This window comes from Lolium perenne, chromosome 2 (assembly GCF_019359855.2).
Source record: "Lolium perenne isolate Kyuss_39 chromosome 2, Kyuss_2.0, whole genome shotgun sequence".
Lineage (NCBI taxonomy): Eukaryota > Viridiplantae > Streptophyta > Magnoliopsida > Poales > Poaceae > Lolium > Lolium perenne.
In genome coordinates, this window is record NC_067245.2 from 173383510 (window position 1) to 173401687 (window position 18178).

General features: G+C 43.5%; 1 long non-coding RNA gene across 1 annotated transcript; it reads left to right on the plus strand.

The window, feature by feature from the left end:
- The first annotated feature begins 3648 nt into the window (after positions 1-3648).
- On the plus strand, positions 3649-5279 carry LOC139835235 (uncharacterized). The gene is made up of 2 exons (XR_011751009.1): positions 3649-3738; positions 5045-5279. It is a non-coding gene; the product is annotated as an uncharacterized lncRNA (long non-coding RNA).
- The last annotated feature ends 12899 nt before the right edge of the window (positions 5280-18178 follow it).

An 18178-nucleotide genomic window follows, 5' to 3' on the forward strand; every position in this document is an offset into this window, starting at 1 on the left:
ATAGAGCTTGTTGAAATTTGGTTTGCATGATTGGTCTCTCTAAGGTCTAGATATTTTCTGGTAAAGGTGTTTGAACAACAAGGAAGACAATGTAGAGTCTTATAATGCTTGCAATATGTTCTTATGTAATTTTTGCTGTACCGGTTCATACTTGTGTTTGCTTCAAACAACCTTGCTAGCCTAAGCCTTGTATTGAGAGGGAATACTTCTCGTGCATCCAAATCCTTGAGCCAAACACTATGCCATTTGTGTCCACCATACCTACCTACTACATGGCATTTCTCCGCCATTCCAAAGTAAATTGCTCGAGTGCTACCTTTAAATTTCCATTCTTTATCTTTGCAATATATAGCTCATGGGACAAATAGCCTAAAAACTATTGTGGTATTGAATATGTACTTATGTATTTTATCTCTTATAAGTTGCTTGTTGAGCGATAACCATGTTCCTGGGGACGCCATCAACTACCCTTTGTTGAATATCATGTGAGTTGCTATGCATGTTCGTCTTGTCTGAAGTAAGGGTGATTTATCATGAGTTGAATGGTTTGAGTATGCATATTGTTAGAGAAGAGCATTGGGCCGCTAACTAAAGCCATGATCCATGGTGGAAGTTTCAGTTTTGGACAACCATCCTCAATCTCTTATGAGAATATTATTTGTTGTTGAATGCTTATGCATTAAAGAGGAGTCCATTATCTGTTGTCTATGTTGTCCCGGTATGGATGTCTAAGTTGAGAATAATCAAAAGCGAGAAATCCAATGCGAGCTTTCTCCTTAGACCTTTGTACAGGCGGCATAGAGGTACCCCTTTGCGACACTTGGTTAAAACATATGTATTGCGATGATAATCCATGTTAATCCGAGCTAATTAGGATAAGGTGCGGGCACTATTGGTAATCTATGCATGAGGCTTGCAACTTGTAGGATATAATTTACATAATGCATATGCTTTATTACTACCGTTGACAAAATTGTTTCTTGTTTTCAAAATCAAAGCTCTAGCACAAATATAGCAATCGATGCTTCCCTCTTCGAAGGGCCATTCTTCTACTTTTATGTTGAGTCAGTTTACCCACTTCTCTCCATCTTAAGAAGCAAACACTTGTGTTAACTGTGCATTGATTCTTACATACTTGCATATTGAACTTATTATATTACTTTATGTTGACAATATCCATGAGATATACATGTTACAAGTTGAAAGCAACTGCTGAAACTTAAATCTTCCTTTGTGTTGCTTCAATGCCTTTTCTAAGAATTTATTGCTTTATGAGTTAACTCTTATGCAAGACTTATTGATGCTTGTCTTGAAAGTACTATTCATGAAAAGTCTTTGCTATATGATTCAGTTGTTTAATCATTGTCTTTACCATTGCTTAGAATCGCTGCATTCATCTCATATACTTTACAATAGTATGATCAAGATTATGTTGATAGCATGTCACTTCAGAAATTATCTTTTATCGTTTACCTACTCGAGGACGAGTAGGAACTAAGCTTGGGGATGCTGATACATCTCCAACGTATCTATAATTTCTGATGTTCCATGCTTGTTTTATGACAATACCTACATGTTTTGTTCACACTTTATGATGATTTTATGCATTTTCCGGAACTAACCTATTGACGAGATGCCGAAGTGCCAGTTCCTGTTTTCTGCTGTTTTTGGTTTCAGAAATCCTAGTAAGGAAATATTCTCGGAATTGGACGAAATCAATGCCCAGCATCTTATAATTCCACGAAGCTTCCAGAACACCCGAGAGGGACCAGAGGAGGGCCACTGGGGGCCCACACGTGTGGGCGGCGCGGCCAAGGAGCCAGGTGTAATGGCCCAGGGTAGCACCCTATTAGAATTGCTTGTTATTTTTCTTTTATGCATCATCATGGCATATGCATCATACCATCCATGTTTTAATAAATAAAATTAATTTTATAAAGCCAAACTATTTTGTTTTCTCTCTCTCCACCTCAGCATTCAAAATTTAAATTTGTTTGAACTATTTTAAAACCAGTTTTAAAATCAAAGAGGAAACATATTTTCGAAATAAAATAAAAACCAACCCCTCTTCTCTGGGCTCCTCTCCCCCTGGCCTCTTTCCCCCTCCAGCCCGGCGGCCCAGTCCAGCAACTCGGCCCGTACCCCTTCGCCAGCCTAGGCCTCCTTCTTCCCCTTTCATTGTCCCTGGACAACGACAGGAGAGGTCACGCACCTTGCGTGAGCTCAACCACCGCGCTGTGGTCCTTCCTCCCCCACCTGCTCCCTTTCCCCTCCTTTAAATTCCTCTCCTGGAAACCCTAGCTTTCCCCTCTTCCCCCTCTCTCGCGCCGCCATCCTCTCTACCTCCATGTCCCTTTTCTTCACGTACAGAGAGAACCACAAAACGTCTGCCTCCACCTCGCCATGGCGCCGCCTCTACCGGCCACCCCTCTATGATCCGAGACCACCGAAAGATGCACCTCATAGTCCTCTTCATTCCCCTCAAAGGAATTGAGCCGGGGCTCTTCCAATCGACCACAGTTTCGCCGATACCATCTCCGACCCCGACGGAAAAAGCTTCGATTCTGGCCGCCTCCGTTGTCTTCTGGCGCAGCTGACCCCTCCAATCGCTCCCTGGTGAGGTGCTCGTTCTCCTTGCCCTCTCCATGCCCTTGCTCCCCCTCCTCATCATCCTACCGGCGTTGACCACCATGTTCCCTCGCAGGTCGTTGATGACGACCAACCTCTGGTGGTTCCCCGGGCTCCGCGCTACCTATCTCTGGTCTGCAGCGACAGGGCGCGTCTCTCGCGCCTAGTACCCCGCCCCGCATCGCCCGTCTCTCCCATGCTCGACATGGCTGTGCTTCTCCGCCATGACCGTTTTTCCTTGAAGCTCCGTACCGATTGGGTCAAAACGTTGGGCATCTCTTTCTAGACATCAACCTTACAGTACCACAGTGGTGAGCTATTTGCATCCTGACCCGTGAGGTCTTGGCTTCAAATTACCAATCTGACTAATTAAGCCACCTTTTTGTTCCTTGATTATGTGCATCAGATCCAGCGCTTGATGGGCCTTGGACCCAGATCCTCCGACGCAGCCCGCCTCCCTGTGCGTACCGCTTCCATCCGTCGCCGCTTGCAGGCCATGTCCCGGCCCAGATCTTCCCTGACGCAGAACCAGGCCAGATTGGCCCATCAGCCCTCTCTGGTTATTCCTCGTCCTTTTCTTTTTACAGAAAATGTTTTAATCTTGCAAAAATCATATCTCCCAAACTATAAATAAAATATGTTCTATATGAAAATTGATCAGAAAAATGCAAGGATCATGAATATGCCATCCATTCATCTGTTTGCATCTCGCATCATGTCGCGCGTTGATAGTCGTGCATGTTCACCTAACATATATGCGGAGTATTTCGGATACCGACTATGGTTTTCCCCGCTCCGTTTAACTTTGAAGTAGCGCACCCTTGCCATGTTGTACCATGCTAATCCACCCTTAAATTCGACGATAGAAAATGCAACTCCAACCTAATTTGTGTGTCCGGGGTTTCGACTCCGATTAAATTGGATAAGATGCATTGCACCATCTATGCCATGTCATGCATATCATCATGAACATGATGGATCTTCTTTACCTGTAGTAGTAAGACTTGCATGCGTTGTTTGTCCAGCATTTGCTTCTTCCCGGATAGGATCACGAAGTGGTGTGGTGAGATACGACAAGATCTCCGGATGTCCCTCGGCAAGCTTTAACAGGCAAGCATTTCCCCTATACTCCTGTCCCTGCAGGAGTCGCTGACCTATTTTATTTTGCCTTCTCCCTCATGCTATCCTTAAGTTGCGTTCTTGTCATGTGTCCTTTCCACTTGTTACCTCAAGCAGCCCATATTGCCACCACCACCTCCTACGGCTATTGTTTGGTTATCAAGTCTGCCCTTGCGAGTCGTAGTGCATGCTAGTGCTGTTTTATCTCATTACCGCTTTTTGTTATCTTATCGGGTTATATGTTGGGAAGAATCATTGTTACTTTAGTTGTTGATAATTGTTTAGCGGAGGCATCGGTGGGTCAGCTGCTCATTTTGTGACGGCTCACTTGTGTTTCCTAAATATCTTAGGACCCCGAGTTCTTGTTATCTGTTCCGAGACTGAGCGCTCTAACCACACGTGGGTATGCTTACCGGGTCTCCCCTCGACCACTGCCGGAATCTACAGCGTTGTCCAGTGGCCACAACTAGTTTGAATGTTTGTTTGTTTCTTTCGGGCGTGCAAGCTTGTTTCTTTGTGGTCAGATGATATGATGTTACTTTTGGGGAAGCCATGTTGCCTTGTAACCCTGTTGTCTCTTGCACGTCCGTAGGTGCGGCACGTATTGTTAAGAGGTCATCCTCTAGTGGGCTCTGATCCTCTTAGCCGTTCTCGCAACAGCTAGGTCCGCGTCAGAGTTCCGATCGGGCTCTGAAACGGGTTAACTTAGTTAGGTGGCTTCCTGGACATTGTTGTAGTGAAGGAGAGTGCGAGTCGTGATATCCACCTATCGCAAGTGGGTTGATCGTGCGTGTGGGCACATTTGGGCACCCCTCCAGGGTTACAATCTTATCGATAAGCCGCGTCCGCGGTTATGGACGACTTGGAGCTGTATGACTCGACCATAGACAACTTACACCTGTTGTTTCAATCATAACAACTTGAGTAGTAAGTTAGCACAACTTCAATAATAAATGGTTAAAACTTGACAACCGTGTGGGTGCCTTTGTAAGTACTTCTTTGCGAAGGGGGAAAGTATCGGCTGTGTTATGTTTGCAGAGTATAGAACTGCTAGTTTATGCGCTCTCTCATCTTCTTTGATTAGACGAATGTTGTAGAGTGTCTCTATAGGTTTTTAGTGCTTGCGTGCTGCCGCTTAACCCCACCATATTGCCTATGACGTTCCTCTTGCGTCCTCTAAGTCCCCTGCGTGCCTCAAGTACAAAGGACGACTGGTTGACGAATGCTTATACGTCTTGAAGTCTTGTTAAGTACGAACCCGTACTTATTGCTGCTTCTACGGGATATAACCGGGCAGGTATGAAGATATGTTCGATGAAGACGACGTTAGCAAGGTTACCCTTCCGGCTTGGCCTGGGCAGGGTTATGGACGCCACTGGTTATCTTCAGGACTCTTAGTCCAATTTGTATCTTGTCCGTACTCGGATGTATTCGATCTTCTGTATGATTTGGATCTTTGTATTGTATATTTGTATCTTGACTCGTTGGAGTCGTTGTTGTAATATATCTGTATCTTGTGGGCTCTATTGTAATCCTGTTGTATTGTTACCGCTCGTGTTAATTCCTCTGGCATCACGTGTGTGATTCGTCGCGCACGTCGTGTCGGAGGGCGTCTCTGAATCGATATCGTGCGGATTTCGGCGGGATCGCTGGAATCCTCATGGTACCGGTTCCGGGGCGTCACACCAGGCGCGCCCCCCTACTGTGTGGTGGCCCCAGACCCCCTCCGACTCCGCCTCTTCGCCTATAAGAAGCCCCCTGACCTAAATCTTCGATACGGAAAAGCCACGGTACGAGAAACCTTCCAGAGCCGCCGCCATCGCGAAGCCAAGATCTGGGGGACAGGAGTCTCTGTTCTGGCACGCTGCCGGGACGGGGAAGTGCCCCCGGAAGGCATCTCCATCGACACCACCACCATCTTCATCACCGCTGCTGTCTCCTATGAGGAGGGAGTAGTTCTCTATCGAGGCTAAGGACTGTACCGGTAGCTATGTGGTTAATCTCTCTCCTATGTACTTCAATACAATGATCTCATGAGCTGCCTTACATGATTGAGATTCATATGAGTTTTGTATCACTATTCATCTATGTGCTACTCTAGTGATGTTATTAAAGTAGTCTATTCCTCCTCCATGATGTAATGTTGACAGTGTGTGCATCATGAAGTACTTGGTATATTCTATGATTGTGATCTCTTGTAGATTATGAAGTTAACTATTACTATGATGGTATTGATGTGATCTATTCCTCCTTTCATAGTCTGTCGGTGATGGTGTGCATGCTATGTTAGTACTTGGTATAGTTGTGTTGATCTATCATGCACTCTAAGGTTATTTAAATATGAACATCGAATGTTGTGGAGCTTGTTAACTCCGGCATTGAGGTGCTCTTGTAGCCCTACACAATTAATGGTGTTTGTCATCCAACAAGAGAGTGTAGAGTTGTTTTATTATGTGATAAATGTTGAGAGTGTCCACTAGTGAAAGTATGATCCCTAGGCCTTGTTTCCAAATACTGCAATCATCGCTTGTTTACTGTTCTACTGCATCTCTACTTCCTGCAATATTACTACCATCAACTGCATGCCATCAAGCTATTTTCTGGCACCGTTGCTACTGATCATATTCATCCATACTACTGGTATTTCACTATCTCTTCACCGAACTAGTGCACCTATACATCTGACAAGTGTATTAGGTGTGTTGGGGACACAAGAGACTTCTTGTATTGTGATCGCAGGGTTGCTTGAGAGGGATATCTTTGACCTCTTCCTCCCTGAGTTCGATAAACCTTGGGTGATCCACTTAAGGGAAAACTTGCTGCTGTTCTACAAACCTCTGCTCTTGGAGGCCCAACACCGTCTACAGGAAAAGAAGCGTGAGTAGACATCAATGTCACTTCAGAAATTATCTTTGTTATCATTTACCTACTCGAGGACGAGTAGGAACTAAGCTTGGGGATGCTTGATACGTCTCAAACGTATCTATAATTTCTTATGTTTCCATGCTACTTTTATGATGATACTCACATGTTTTATACACACTTTATGTCATATTTATGCATTTTCCGACACTAACCTATTGACAAGATGCCGAAGAGCCAGTTGTGTTTTCTACTGTTTTTGGTTTCAGAAATCCAACAAAGGAAATATTCTCGGAATTGGACGAAATCAACGCCCAGGGTCTTATATTTCCACGAAGCTTCCAGAAGACCGAAAGGATTACGAAGTGGGGCGACGAGGCGCCGCCACGCCAGGGCCGCGCGGCCATGGCTGGGCCCGCGCCGCACTGTTGTGTGGGGTCCTCGTGTCGCCCCCAAACCTGCCCTTCCGCCTATAAGAAGCCTTCGTCGAGAAAGCCCCAGTACCGAGAGCCACGATACGGAAAACCTTCCAGAGATGCCGCCGCCGCCAATCCCATCTCGGGGGATTCAGGAGATCGCCTCCGGCACCCTGCCGGAGAGGGGAATCATCTCCCGGAGGACTCTTCATCACCATGATCACCTCCGGATTGATGTGTGAGTAGTTCACCCCTAGACTATGGGTCCATAACAGTAGCTAGATGGTTGTCTTCTCCTCATGTGCTATCATTGTTCAATCTTGTGAGCTGCCTAACATGATCAAGATCATCTATTTGTAATGCTACATGTTGCGTTTGTTGGGATCCGATGAATATGGAATATTATGTTATGTTGATTATCAATCTATCATATATGTGTTGTTTAAGATCTTGCATGCTCTCCGTTGCTAGTAGAGGCTCTAGCCAAGTTGATACTTGTGACTCCAAGAGGGAGTATTTATGATCGATAGTGGGTTCATGCCTCCATTTAATCTGGGACAGTGACAGAAAGTTCTAAGGTTGTGGATGTGCTATTGCCACTAGGGATAAAACATCAATGATTTGTCTAAGGATATTTGTGTTGATTACATTACGCACCATACTTAATGCAATTGTCTGTTGTTTGCAACTTAATACTGGAAGGGGTGCGGATGCTAACCCAAAGGTGGACTTTTTAGGCATAGATGCATGCTGGATAGCGGTCTATGTACTTTGTCGTAATGCCCAATTGAATTTCACACTACTCATCATGACATGTATGTGCATTGTTATGCCCTCTTTATTTGTCAATTGCCCAACTGTAATTTGTTCACCCAACATGCTATTTCTTATTGGAGAGACACCACTAGTGAACTGTGGACCCCGGTCCATTCTTTTACATCGAATACAATCTACTGCAAACATTGTTCTTACTGTTCTTCGCAAACATCATCTTCCACACTATACATCTAATCCTTTGTTACAGCAAGCCGGTGAGATTGACAACCTCACTGTTACGTTGGGGCAAAGTACTTTGATTGTGTTGTGCAGGTTCCACGTTGGCGCCGGAATCCCTGGTGTTGCGCCGCACTACACTCCGCCACCAACAACCTTCACGTGCTTCTTGGATCCTACTGGTTCGATAACCTTGGTTTCTTACTGAGGGAAAACTTGCTGTTGTACGCATCATACCTTCCTCTTGGGGTTCCCAACGGACGTGTACTTCACGCGTAACAAGCAGCAGGATATATGGCGACACATGCATTCTTGATGGCATCCAGGCCACCTCAGGGAGATCCTAGGTCATCACTATATCAGATGGCTATGGAAGGAGTCGGCATGATGGGCGCAGCGATAGCAGGACGAGAAATTGCACCGCAACCCGAAAGTGCTCCACGCAGAAATAGTCCAAGGCAAAATAGTCCACGACGCACTGTGACAGCAGCGCGAGATACTCCAAGAGAGGGCGACACAAGGAACACGGTTGCTCAAGCTAGAGTTGATGTTGAACTTCGGTGCTTCAGGTGGTGGAGACGGTATCCCTCGTCAGACGCCTCGTTCTCCGCAACTTCCGGGTCGATGTCATATTGCGGTGCTTCAGGTGGTGGAGACGGTGGTGGATGGAACTGGCCGGCGCCGGGGTGGTTCATCATTGTGCAGTGGTGTTTATGCGACAAGGGATGTGCTTGTGGCGGAGAAAGGGGTGTCGGCGGCTGTGGTGACTGCCATTGAGCCGGGGGGCTTTTATAGACGCCGGCGCCGCCAGAAGAGGCGGGAAGATGGCGCAAGAAGAAGCTAGAAGAGGCGAGAAGAAAGCGTGGGAACGCGCGGTGGCGTGCGAACGCCAGTAACGTGTGGAGTCTGTGCAGCACCGACGAGACGTTTCACCCGCCCCTCCGTCGCCATTAAGGCAAAGTTGCGACACTTCGTTCGCGTGTCACTGCGCGCCAATAACTTCTGTCACGAGGTAGGCGACGATTAGGTTTAAACTTAAATGTGCCACTGACGCATCGGGCCCGCGTCGCCTCGCCTCGCTTCTCGTTGTGTCCGGCGTGCCCGGGGCGTCCCCTATGTAACGGGGACGGGCTAGGGACGCCGGACACCATATTGGGCCGCGCCGGAGGGAAAGGTCCTTTGGGACGTGCGGCTGGGAATGATTTTTTGTCCGGCGCGCCCCAAATCCCTTTGGGGACGCTTTGGGGGATGCGGCTGGAGCTGCTTTAAATAATTTTTTCACCATGGTTGTAATGATGGATTCCTATCGCTCTCCTCTTAACCCGTAATTATGAAATGGTTAATATGATATTTTTGCAATTGAGACAACACGATATGAAGCCACTGATACGACTATGGTGACAAATATCGATTGTTAGGGGTAACACAAGGTAGAAAAAGTTGTGTTGCCCTAAAACAATTTTTTTTGCAACTGAGGCATCTCATCAGAGAAATATGTGTGGTTTGCTCGCATATGAAAATAAGTGACCTTGGGTATTCCCACAATTGGAAAGGTTTGAATTGATACTTGTCAAGTCAAAGATATTGGTGAAACCTTTATCTGGAAATTTAGTTCCAAAGCAATTCGAAATCTTTATAATTTCCTTAGGTTTTGGATGCACTTTAAAAGTGTGCAAAGATAAGTATAGGATTGGTTCCGAATATGGAGAAATCCACTTTGTCATTCCAACTTACTACAATCATCACACACAAGTGTGACATTGAGAAATTTGCTAGAGACTGGATTATCACCATAGTATTACTCATAGAATTGATTCACAAATGCGTTAGGTATTGTTCATCTCAACATAATTCTTGAGTTTAGGGTTTTAGGTTTAGTAAGATAGATGTGGGTTACACGCAGAGGAATATTCCTTTGAATGAATTTATATGGCTAATGTCAATTAGTTATGCATGGAAACATAGACTTGACTTGCTTTGGATTATTAAGGCGATCAAGTTTGAGATCCACTAAATAGGTTTTCATATTCTCTCTACTCTTGAGGTCATATGATGGGATTCATAGGTTACTAAAGCTTGTGGTTAACATCCTAATAATCATGTCCTTACATGATGGTCCTACTGGTCAACTGTTTCTTCTACTATCATGAGAGACTTATTCAAGAATCCAACTTGTCTTTGATCACGTGGTGGTATGGATCATGGCTTAGGCTTCTTAAAGATAATTAAGTGATCCCTTCTACTAGGTTTACAATGGATTCTCAAGTGATAGGTTTAGCTCTATCTAAACCCTAATGAGTTGTCAACAAGGTTTACTTCAACCAAGTCATGGTTGAAGACATAAACTTGTTTAGCTCACGCTTGTATTGGCTTTGGTGGAACATGTTTAGGAATAACATCTATGGTAACACTTTTCTAGTGACAAGGATACTTGGGTAAACTTAACTATAATAATGGATAGCTTTGGGTTAGTTTAATCTGGTTAAATCCTGGTTGGATCTCACTTGGTATAGTCAAAGATGCGCATTCACCTGGACCCAAGGTGAATGGATGATGATATAATTGAATTGGATGTTTTACTTGATAATTGACAATGGTCAATCGCAACGGATGATAGGGAAGATGATGATTAAGATAATATGAAATAGAATAAGGTGTGCATAGAATTGATTTGAGTTTTGGTTGAGTGATCATGTGCTAGAGAATTATTCAGCACATGTGTTCATTGATGTTAAATAAGATGAGTTAAGCATCGATTTATTAATTATTCTTTAAAGATATATTGTGTGTTGATTCTCTTTTATTTACAAGTCTTACTTCTACCCTTGTAATGAAAACTTTTACCAAAGGTCATTTAGAAGTTTTAACACTCAGCTTGATGAGCTAGTCCAAAGTCATATGCTTGGGTGGAACTTCAATCACTTTGACAAGTTCTATAAAAAAAATTAAATTTCCCTGGATCTTGCATGCATGAACGCAACACACACATATAGTTTCCTATTTTTTTGTAGCTTTTAAAAGAAAAAGGTCAATATTTTGTGTGGGGCCATGTTGGAGTGGCCCATGAATCGATCGCTTGAAGCGGCCCGGTTGCTCGACCCAGCTAAATGGGGTGAATAGCACCTTCGGTCCTGACGGGGGATCCTATTTGACGGTTGGCGTATGATGGTGCTCCAGTGATGGCGCCAAACAATCTTGGTGGCGATTGTTGTGGAAGCGGTTGGAAAACCCCAAGAAGAAGATGCAACAGCAAGTTTTCTCTCAGTACGAAACCAAAGTTTAATCGACCAGTAGGAGAAAGGCGTGACTTCTAAAGGTGTTGCTAGCTGACTAGTGACAGGCGCACTACCGGCGTCAGGAACAACGTGAAACCTACACAAAACACAACCAAAGTACTTTGCCCCAACTTATAGTGAGGTTGTCAATCTCACCGGTTTGCTAAATACAAAGGATTAGACATATTGAGTGGAAATAGATGTTTGTAGTAATTAAAGAGAACATGAATTGCAGTAAGTAAACAAAACAGGATGATTATATCAGTGTAAAGGAAACTGACCAGGGTCCACAGTTCACTAGAGGTGTCTCTCCATAATGATAAATAGCATGTTGGGTGGACAAATTACAGTTGGGCAATTGATAGAATATCGACCATACATGACAAGATGATTACTATGAGATTTGATTGGGCATTACAACATAATACATAGACCGTAATCCAACTGCATCTATGACTAATAATCCACCTTCCAGTTATCATCCGAATCCCTTTCAGCATTAAGTTGCAAGCAACAAATTATCGCAATAAGCAATGTGTGTAAAGTAAACAAATAGAATTACCCCCGGATAAAACATTGTTATTTTCTCCCTAGTAGCAACAACACATCTACAATCTTAGAAGTTCTTGTCACTCTCCCATATTACTAGAGGCATGAACCTACTATCGAGCATACATACCCCCTATTGGAGTCACAAGCATCTACTTGGCCATATTATCTACTAGCAACATAGAGCATGCAAGATCACAAATAACATATAGAATTACATAATGATGATTGATACGTCTCCAACGTATCCATAATTTCTGATGCTCCATGCTTGTTTTATGACAATACCTACATGTTTTGCTCACACTTTATAATGTTTTTATGCGTTTTCCGGAACTAACCTATTAACAAGATGCCGAAGTGCCAGTTCCTATTTTCTGCTGTTTTTGGTTCCAGAAAGGCTGTTCGGGCAATATTCTCGGAATTCGACGAAACGAAGACCAAACATCATAATTCACCGAGACGGACCAGGACACCGAAGGGAAGTCAGAGGGGAGGCCTGGGGCCCCCACACCATAGGGCTGCGCGGGCAGGCCCCTGGCCGCGCCGGCCTATGGGGAGGGCGCCCTGGTACCCCTCCTGCGCCGCCTCTTCGCCTATATAAGCCCTTTCGACCTAAAAACGCGATACGAATTGACGAAACTACAAAAAGACTCCAGGGGCGCCGCCGCCATCGCGAAACTCCAATTCGGGGGACAGAAGTCTCTGTTCCAGCACCCTGCCGGGACGGGGAAGTGCCCCCGGAAGCCATCTCCATCGACGCCACCGCCTCCATCAAGCACCGTGAGTAGTTCCCCCATGGACTACGGGTTCTAGCAGTAGCTAGTTGGTACTCTGTATCCCATGTACTTCAATACAATGATCTCATGAGCTGCCTTACATGATTGAGATCCATCTGATGTAATCGGTGTTGTGTTTGTTGGGATCCGATGGATGATACATTATGATTAGTCTATCTATAAAGTTTGTGAAGTTATTGTTGCTGCAATCTTGTTATGCTTAATGCTTGTCACTAGGGCCCGAGTGGCATGATCTTAGATTTGAGCTCTATAATTATTGCTTAGATTGTATCTACAAGTTGTATGCACATGTCTATGTCCGGAACCAAAGGCCCCAAAGTGACATAAATTGGGACAACTGGAGGGGAAGGCGTAGATATGAGGGTCACATGTTTTCACCAAGTGTTAATGCTTTGCTCCGGTGCTCTATTAAAAGGAGTACCTTAATAGCTGATACGTCTCCGACGTACCGATAATTTCTTATGTTCCATGCCACATTATTGATGATATCTACATGTTTTATGCACACTTTATGTCATATTCGTGCATTTTCTGGAACTAACCTATTAACAAGATGCCGAAGTGCCGATTCTTGTTTCTGCTGTTTTTGGTTTCAGAAATCCTAGTAAGGAAATATTCTCGGAATTGGATGAAATCAACGCCCAGGGTCCTATTTTTCCACGAAGCTTCCAGAAGACCGAAGAGTCAACGAAGTGGGGCCACGAGGTGGCCAGGAGGGCAGGCGGCGCGGCCCCACCCTTGGCCGCGCCGACCTGTCTCCTGGGCCCCTCGCGACGCCCCCTGACCTACCCTTCCGCCTACAAACAGCCTTCGTCGCGAAACCCCCAGTACCGAGAGCCACGATACGGAAAACCTTCCAGAGACGCCGCCGCCGCCAATCCCATCTCGGGGGATTCAGGAGATCGCCTCCGGCACCCTGCCGGAGAGGGGATTCATCTCCCGGAGGACTCTACGCCGCCATGGTCACCTCCGGAGTGATGAGTGAGTAGTTCACCCCTGGACTATGGGTCCATAGCAGTAGCTAGATGGTTGTCTTCTCCTCATTGTGCTTAATTGTCGGGTCTTGTGAGCTGCCGAACATGATCAAGATCATCTATCTGTAATTCTATATGTTGTGTTTGTTGGGATCCGATGAATAGAGAATACCATGTTATGTTGATTATCAATTTATATCTATGTGTTGTTTATGATCTTGCATGCTCTCCGTTATTAGTAGAGGCTCTGGCCAAGTTTTTACTCTTAACTCCAAGAGGGGGTATTTATGCTCGATAGTGGGTTCATGTCTCCGTGAATCTGGGGAAGTGACAGAAATCTCTAAGATTATGGATGTGCTGTTGCCACTAGGGATAAAACATTGATGCTATGTCCGAGGATGTAGTTATTGATTACATTACGCGCAATACTTAATGCAATTGTCTGTTGCTAGCAACTTAATACTGGAGGGGGTTCGGATGATAACCTGAAGGTGGACTTTTTAGGCATAGATGCATGCTGGATAGCGGTCTATGTACTTTGTCGTAATGCCCAATTAAATCTCACTATACTCATCATAATATGTATGTGCATGGTCATGACCTCTTTATTTGTCAATTGCCCAACTGTAATTTGTTCACCCAACATGCTGTTTATCTTATGGGAGAGACACCTCTAGTGAACTGTGGACCCCAGTCCAATTCTCTATACTGAAATACAATCTACTGCAATACTGTTCTACTGTTTTCTCCAAACAATCATCTTCCACACTATACATCTAATCCTTTGTTACAGCAAGCCGGTGAGATTGACAACCTCGCTGTTTCGTTGGGGCAAAGTACTTGGTTTGTGTTGTGCAGGTTCCACGTTGGCGCCGGAATCCCTGGTGTTGCGCCACACTACATCTCGTCGCCATCAACCTTCACGTGCTTCTTGACTCCTACTGGTTCGATAAACCTTGGTTTCTTACTGAGGGAAACTTGCCGCTGTGCGCATCACACCTTCCTCTTGGGGTTCCCAAAGGACGTGTGTCGAACGAAAAGACAACACGTCAACCACGCGCATCAAGCAAATTTACGCGCGTTCTTGCAGGGGAGATCAAGACACGCTGCAAGGGGAGTCTCCACATCGCAATCTCTTTACTTTGTTTTTGTCTTGCTTAGTTTTATTTACTACTTTGTTTGCTGCACTAAATCAAAATACAAAAAAATTAGTTGCTAGTTTTACTTTATTTGCTATCTTGTTTGCTATATCAAAAACACCAAAAAAATTAGTTACTCGCATTTACTTTATCTAGTTTGCTTTATTTACTGTCTTGCACTTTATATTAAAAATACAAAAAAATTAGTTACTTTTGTTACCATGTCTAGCTCTGAACCTATTACTTCTTCGCCTGAAGAATTAGTCTTCACTTTTAAACAAGGGGATGAGGAGAGTTTTAAAGATGCTTGGTCTAGAATTTTTACTTCTTATCGTAAAACTGAACCTCAAATGACTCTAAGTTTGCTCCTTAGTAATTTTTATTTTGGACTTATGATTCGCTATAGATATGCCTTGGATGCTTTAGTGGGAGGAGATTTCCTTCATTGCAATGGGGATCAAGCTTTTAATGCCATAAAGAAGTTGGTTGCATCACATGATTCAGCTAATAACTTTGATTCAGCCCTTATTAGCATTTATAATAGATTAAACAATCTCGAGATAAGTACATCTCGCTTGGATGACAACTATCGCTATGTTCGTAATCGTCTTGAACAAGTTTTAGTGAACTCTGAACCTTCATTATGGGATCCTACTGTTAAAATTGTTATCGGTGATCAAACTCTTCATGCCAATTGTGATATTATGTCTGAATTCTGCCTTATAACTGAGAGCATTTATAAATCTTTGAAACTTTGGGGAGTTGATAAAGGAGGAGAAGAAATAACTCTTATTGATAACTCTGTTATAATTCCTAAGGGAATAGCCGCAGGTGTGCATACAACCATTCTTGGAAAAACAATATCCATTGATTATCTTGTTATTGAATGTGTAGGGACAGGACAAATCACACTCGGAAGATCCCTGCTGAAACTATTGGGAGCAGTCATAGATATGGGAGAAGGCACCCTGAAATTCACCTCTACACCGGGGGGAAGTCATATATTTCCTAAATCAAAGAGAAAGAAAAAGAACAAGAAAGGTAAGGGTAAAGCCCAAGGTAAGGTTGATACACCATCTCTCGACAATACTTGATACACACTTTCTGCGCCTAGCTGAAAGGCGTTAAAGAAAAGCGCTTATGGGAGACAACCCATGTTTTTACTACAGTATTTTGTTTTATATTTGAGTCTTGGAAGTTGTTTACTACTGTAGCAACCTCTCCTTATCTTAGTTTAGTGTTTTGTTGTGCCAAGTAAAGTCGTTGATAGTAAGGTTCATACTAGATTTGGATTACTGCGCAGAAACAGATTTCTTTGCTGTCACGAATCTGGGCAAAATTCTCTGTAGGTAACTCAGAAAATTATGCCAATTTACTTGAGTGATCCTCAGATATGTACGCAACTTTCATTCAATTTGAGCATTTTCATTTGAGCAAGTCTGGTGCCTCAATAAAATTCGTCATTACGAACTGTTCTGTTTTGACAGATTCTGCCTTTTATTTCGCATTGCCTGTTTTGTTATGTTCGATGGATATTTCGATTCCATTGACTTTCAGTAGCTTTGTGCAATGACCTGAAGTGTTAAGAATGATTATGTCACCTCTGAACATGTATATTTTGATTGTGCACTAACTCTCTAATGAGTTGTTTTGAGTTTGGTGTGGAGGAAGTTTTCAAGGATCAAGAGAGGGAGATGATACAACATGATCAAGGAGAGTGAAAGCTCTAAGCTTGGGGATACCCCGGAGGTTCACCCATGCATATATCAAGAAGACTCAAGCTTGGGGATGCTCTAAGCTTGGGCATCCCCTTCTTCATCGACAACATTATCAGGTTCCTCCCCTGAAACTATATTTTTATTTCATCACATCTTATGTGCTTTGCTTGGAGCGTCGGTTTGTTTTTGTTTTTATTTTGTTTGAATAAAATGGATCCTAGCATTCTTTGTGTGGGAGAGAGACACGCTCCGCTGTTGCATATGGACAAGTATGTCCTTAGGCTTTACTCATAATATTCATGGCGAAGTTTCTTCTTCGTTAAATTGTTGTATGGTTGGAAACGGGAAATGTTGCATGTGGTAGTGTATAATAAAATACTTGTAGAACATTGAGCTTTGATAACTTGATTCTTTGCAAATGTTTTGAGGTATTTAGATGGTAAGGCTTGCTGGATAAATAAGTTAGAATTAGTAGTGGATTGTTGTCTTTAAGCTTGTGCCGTACTACAAACTCTATTTAAATAGTTGAAGGCGTAGTTGGACTTGATAGCTTTCCATGTCTGAGAGTTCATCGTAATAACTAAGTTGTGCTGAAGGTCGAGGGAGCTAGCGGGGTACTTGTGCCACCGTGAACGGCCCTCCTTGGAGTAAATTTTAATCATGCTCTTAATGATGAACCTGCTAGTTGTTTGCAATAAGCTTGTGAGTTCTTTTTGACTAATGTTAAGCTACGGTTTTTGGCACTTCCACCATCCAAATTTGCTAGCCTCTTCGGTACTGTGCATTGCCTTTTGCTCACATTGAGAATTGTGCATACTTCGCCGGTACATCCAAACCCGTGGGGGAACTTTCTCTTGTTCTCCTACACATAAGCCCATACATCTCCTCAAAACAGCCACCATACCTACCTACCACAGCATTTCCATAGCTGTTCCGAGATATATTGCCATGCAACATCCATTTTACATTACATGCCATGTTGTCATTTATTATTTATATATTGCTTTGCATGATCATATACAGCTGATGTGTGGTTTACCCATGTTACGCTAGATCATTGCACATCCTGCTACACTGGCAGAGGCATACATTTTCATACATCATGTTTCATTCATTATGAGTTATTTGTACAAAAAAGTGTGTTGTCATATTAGGATGTTGCCCCTAAAAATGAAAAGAGCCGTGGAGGCCATCAAAAAGAAAAAAAAAGAGAGAAAGAAAAAAAAATGAAAAGAAAGAAAAAAAAAGAGAAAAAAAAGGAAAAAAGGAAAAAGAGAATAAAGAAAAAGGGGGCAGCATTACTATCTTTTATCCACACTTGTGCTCATGTTTTAGCACCCGCATTATTCATAGTCATCATTTGTGCTCATGTTTAGCACCTACATTCATATGAGAGAGTTTTCATGTTTTACTAGTATAACTATGTGGGGAATTTACACTATAGAACTTGGGTTGTATATTCCAATGATGAGCCTCCTCAAAAGTGCTCTAGGTCTTCGTGAGCAACCAAGTTGGATGCACCCCCACTAGTTCCATTGGAGAGCTTTCATACACATATAGCTCTATGTGCATCCGTTGCATGGCAATCACTACTCCTTGCATAGCTTCGATCATAAGGCTTCCTCTTGTCTAATGGTCATTTACAGCTTTGCAAGCCTTTCTTCCATTTGGCCTTCCAAACCCCCATTAACGTTCTTTATGCCAT